Below are 6,000 nucleotides of genomic sequence, written 5' to 3'. Positions count from 1 at the left end.
AGGAATGTGCCTGGATGATTGGCTTGGCTCAGAACCTCCTGAATTACTCCATGGACCTCCAACTGCAAATGCTCCAAAGTGAGAGCAACAATGGTGTTCCTCCACTTACAGAAGTGATCCAGGTGCTTGGATCACCTCAAATGACCTCCCTTGAGATGTTAGAATGCTTACTTTCCAAAGATGAGCTCTGGTTTGAAGAAAACGATTCTTCTTGCCAAAGAACTTTGAAAAACAATAAGCATGAGAAGAGAAAGAGAAAGCAAGGAATTGAGTTGCTTTGGTGTGGTTTCTGAATGAGAATGAGGCCTCTATTTATAGGGAATTGGTTCAGAGTAATTGATCATAGTAAGCTTGCTTAATGAGGTGAGTTTGGTTTCTTAGCCATGAAGAAAGTTTGAAAATATCCCAAATGCAATGATGTATTTTCGGGCTAGCTTCCCCAACCATTGATCTTGCATGATCTTAGGGAACATTTCTGATTCAGAGGAGAGTTCTAATTGGCTTAGAGCAAGATTCCTTGATGATTCACCATTTGCCATAAATTCAAAAATGCAATCATTACATAATCACATGCCTTTGTTTTTGGGAATCTTCTCTAATCCTTATGCAATGATGAATTTGAATGTATGGCATGTCTTCAGATGTATTAGAGGTCGTGTAGCATCATTTAGTGAAGCAAAATGCACAAAATTGCAAAGTTTCAAATTGTACATGACCTATAATTTCACTTCATGAGGCCAACTTTGAACAAGCATAACTCCTAGCTCAAATTGAATTTGGAGAAGGTTGAACACAATTTGGAAAGCCCTAAACATCTACTTCAAATCGTTAGTTTATGTCTTCTTCAGAATCATTTGGGAAATTTGTGAAAAATGAGCCCAAAGTTGGATGAAAACTAGGTTAAAACACTTAGAAAAATTTCTAAGTGTTTATGACCTAAACTTCAAAATTTCCAAAACTTCATAAATGGTTGATCTTTTGAAAAAAGTTCCTTTGTAAGATGTTGTTTTATTTTGCAAGATCTACAACTTTCATGTTGGAAGTTTTTTGAGTTGTGTAGGTGAAATTTTGAGTTCTCACCATGCCTTCAAAAACCCTAATTCCCGACTTTTCGCTCCTTGATGAATTTCTTTGAATTTCTTTGGTAAAATGACTTTGACATCCATATATTGATGATATTGATCTTTGAAAGTCATTTTTTGACCAAAAACCTTAAAAGTCAATGATGATCCTTCACAGTTGACTTTTTCCTGACAAAGTGAATTTTTGGGCTTTTGTGTAGAAACAAGATCTTTTCCTCAAATGAATGATGTAAATGGATTATATTGAGGTAGTAGAGATTCTTGAATCATGTCTTGAGTTTTGGATTCATGCCCTGATTAAAAGTCAACTATCTTGGTGAATTAGGTCAAAACCCTAATTTGTCGACCATGTGAAAATAATGACTGTAGACTTTGAATTGAAGTGTGATGTCCAGTAGATCTTGTAATATGAGTTATTTGAAGATGATTGATGTCTTTGAATGGTTCCCTGAGGCTTTTTAGGGTTTCCCAAAAGTGATCCCTGATTTTAGTCCTTGATAGGCTCAAAACCCTAGTCTGGTGACCTGAGTAAACCTGTACTCATATGACTGGATGTCTAATCAATCATAGATGAGAAAAGTGAAGTATTTGAGCCTCATGATTGTATTAGGGACTAATCCTTGTATTGATTGATCCTTTGCCTGAGCTTTCTTGTCTTTGAGCATCCTCGATTGGATACTAGATGGAGAAGTGACTGCTCTGGGAACTTGTCTTGACCTGATGAAAAATCCTGAAGATATGCCATCTCAGGGGGGTCAAAAATTAGGGTATGACAGTTTTTAAAGATAAAACATTTTTAGAAAATATGCTGCAGAACCCGGGTTGTCCCTACGTGGGAACCGGTTCCTGGCAGCTTCAAAAATCACGTCTCTGGTTTTTACTATAGGGAACCGGGTTGTCCCTACATGGGAACCGGTTCCCAGCTACCCAGAATCCATACTTCTCTGTTTTTACAAGGGGGAGCCGGTTCGTCCCACATGGGAACCGGTTCCTACGTACCTGCACAGCAAAGTTCATCATTTTGACAGCATTTACCCTATCCCATTCTTCCCAATTCAGGTACATACGAACATACACACAATTATCATTGATTTTCACACAATTACACATTTCAAACAAGTTATTGACATGTATTAACATCATATATCACAAGTATCAACAGAGTCATGTCAATTCATACTAGATTATCAAAACCTAAGAAAATTCCCAACCCGACACGTACGATTGAATTACACGATAATCCTAATCAATCTTACCACCTACAATCACATAAGGAATACTAACCCGAAGAATCCCCCCTTACCTTAGAGTCGAATCTTCGAAGTTCTTCTCCCTCTTTGGCTCTTCTCACTTTCACGTGTTCTTGTTTTCCTCAGACTCTGTCACTAGTGCTTCCACTTCCTCTTTTCCCAATTCCTTTATTTTATGAAAAATAAAATAAAATATTATAATGGGCTTGCTTAGTTAACACCCCCCTTCTGCTAACCACCACTCTAGGCCCAATGCCAATAATTCATCATTTTCCAAATAATTCCAAATAAAAATACTAAAATTCCAATTATTTAATTTAAATCCAAATTAAATTAATAAACTGAAATTATGGGGTGTTACAAATGGCAGCTAGATTCCTGGGAGCAGAAGGACCTTCAACTTCTGGTGGGTCAACAACTTCTGGAATGACCAAGCTTGGGTCTTTCTCAGAAGGGTTTTCCCTCAGATAGTTAAAGAGAGTCTTGAAGTCTCCGAGCAGAACAGGATAATCAGGAATAAAGATAACAATATCCCTGCATGGATTTGCTTCCATTTCAGCAGCCAGTCTTAATTGTTCCATCTCATCCAAGAAGGGCTTCTCTTCCAACAGATGTCTTCCTTTGAGACTAGCAAACCAGAAGTCTTCATAATTCCTCAGAATTCCACGAGGCCGTGGGGCAGCAGCTACACAGGCTTCCTGAAGTTCTAAAAACAGAGCATCTGATTCTCTGCGAAAGATCCTCCAGAAGTTCCGCATAGCAACATCATTCAATCCAGAACTTTCAGCAATTCTGAGAGTATCAAAGATACTTCTGAGATTCCTCTTTATTTTTTCAAAAACTACACCAATAGGGTATACAGGGCGGAATTTTATTTGGGTTTTTGAAAAGGCAGGGTTGGAAGTGAAGTACGGATGAGGTTCTCTATCCAACCTATAAGAAGATTCTGCTTCAGTATCAGAATCTAACACTACCACTTCAGCTTCAGGACGAGGCTTGGGAGTGTAGTTGCAATCACGGAGCAGCTGCTCATGTGATGCAGAGGTTGGAAGAGGAGAATCACAAAGGTTGTTTTGAGAGGTGGAGGGAGTATGTTCAAAGGTGGCATTGGGAGAAGGTTGAGATGGAAAGAGAGTTTGAAGGGGTGGTATATCCAGAACAGGATTGATGGTAGGTGGAGAGGAAGGAATGGTTATAGGAGAAGATGGAGGTGTAAGAACATGGACAAAAACAGGTGATTCTGATGTGGCTTTTTCTGGTTCAGGTGTAGGGACAACCTCTATTGGTGCAGCTTCTGAACGAACAGCAGGAGCAGAATCAGGTTCAGAAATGCATATACCTTTGGAACCTCTCAGAAAATCTTTGGCCACATCCTCAGTCTTCTTTTGCTTCTTACTCTTTGGCTCTTCAATAATCTTTGCTTTGCCGCTAGAGATTTCTTTCCTTCTGACATATGTCAGAACTTCTGATTGATTCTCAGCCTCTTGAGAGACATTTTCTTCATCAGACTCTTGAAGAATCATCTTCCTTTTTCTTGTTTTCTTCTTCTCAACAGCTTCTTTCCCTTTCTTCTCAAACTCATCAGAGACAGACTTAGCAACCTTTGCAATGACCTCTTTAGAAACATCTTGTTTCTTAGAGACAGCAGAAGGATAATCATGCTTTCTTTTAGTCCTTTCTTCCTTCTTCTTATTTATTTTCATTGGAGCACCCTTCTCTTGATTTTTGAGATATTTATTTTCTTCTTGTGATAACAGATACCTAGTTCTGACTACAGGTACCTCACAGTTGAAGAAAGTTTCAAACTCAGCAAGAACAGGTGCTCTTCTGATTCTTGTATCAGCAAGAGGTTGGGGAGTCTTACTGATAGCCTTAATTACTTTCATCTTCTTCAAGGTGAATGCATTCAGACAAGCCCCAGACGTGACAGCAAGGTCTTTCACAATACCTTCAGATTCCAAGCTTTCAACAATCTTTGAATGCACCAAAAGATTTGAAATAATCCTTCCAAAAGGAATGATTGTTCCACCTTTTTCTCTGAAAGCGTTTCTGGAATCCTTTACTGCTTTCCACAAATGGTTGAAGATGATGTAGATCGCATCAACCTTCTTCTTAGTGGCAATGCAATAAAGAATATACCTTTGCTCATTATTGATGAAATCCGAGGCATGTGTTCCTTTCCTATGGTAGAAACACCCAAGAAGGATCTTTGTCCAGATTTTGTAGACATCTCTCAAATCCTTGACGCTTTTTGTTTCCTTGACATTTGGATAGAGAGTGGATAGAACATCTCCCCAATCTGCCCTTTGATCAATCTCAAAAGCCCCTTCAGGGTTTTTCAGATCAAACATCACTCTTAGGATGTTTTCAGTAATAACAACAAACTTTCCATGGACGAAAGAAAGTATTGATTTTGGAGCAACCACAGCATGTGCCCAGAACTCCTTGACAAGATCCGGATAAACTGGGCCAACGAACTCAGCAAACAACGAGGTCCATCCTTGAAAGATGATGTCTTCTTTAAGATGAAATTCATGTTCTTCAAGGTTGTCAAAATCAACAATAAGTTCACATAGAACTTCTAATTTGTCCTTGGGAATAGAGCATGCAACAACAGGAGTAAGTTGCAAAATTTCTTCTTGGAGATGGTGAGGAACAGATGTATCAACATTTTGGGATGAGAAGGCAGCCATGGATGCAGAATGAACAAAAGACGAACAAGAAAAGAAAACTGGGTTTTCGATTAGGGTTTTAGAAAACGGCTAAGAACTTTTCAAACGAGAGAATGCAAGAAGAAAGAGAGACAAGGGAGCGAAAAAGATATATGATATGATTTGAAAAGAATATAAGGAGACGAATATAAAATAGAGAATGAAAAAGAATAAATAAACAAAATGAATAGTTTCAGAATCAAAAGAAATCATTTTCATTAAATGACGAGTGACGTGAGGAGAGAGATCGTGGTAAAAGAAATGATTTAAAGCAGTTACCTAGGTCGGCGTCTTTTCAACTGCATGCTTTGTACACATCATACAGACACGTGTGCATCATCAGAGAGTAGCAGACCGCTGTAAATAGAATATACTTTACGCGTACAGATTTTGATTGCTGCTTCTGAGTTGATCAAATTTCTCTTCTGGAAACACTCCTTCTGAAGTATGCTGATGTAAATCTGAGTGATCTTCTGATCCATTACTTCTGATATACACAGCTTCTGGAGATTCACTTCTTTGTTCTGCAGCTTCTGATAAGATAAAACTGTATCTGCAGAAATTCTTAAGCTGCTTTGTTTCATCGGAACCAAGTTTATCATCAAACCAGATATTGATTGATTCTTCTACAATCAATGTTTCAATATTGTATATTCTGTAGCATTTAGATCATTCAGAATAATCAAGAACGAAACACCATTGCTTTAGAAACAAACAAAACAGATGGTTCCAAGACTAATAAACTTTCTTTTCTGATCTCCTACGAACATAGTTTCTTCAACAGATTTAAGTACCAGAACTTGGAAGACAGTCCTTCTTCCCTTCAAGTGTTGAGACCAACTTGAGTCCAGGTGACATGACATGTTGACTTTTATCTTCTTTGTCGCCAAGAGAATCTGCAAAAGAAATAGTCTTTTTCTTTGGTACCCACATCTTCTTGGGTCCTTTCTTGTTAGT

This window comes from Vicia villosa, linkage group LG3 (assembly GCF_029867415.1).
Source record: "Vicia villosa cultivar HV-30 ecotype Madison, WI linkage group LG3, Vvil1.0, whole genome shotgun sequence".
In the NCBI taxonomy this organism is placed as follows: Eukaryota; Viridiplantae; Streptophyta; class Magnoliopsida; order Fabales; family Fabaceae; genus Vicia; species Vicia villosa.
This window is presented reverse-complemented; position numbering follows the sequence as displayed.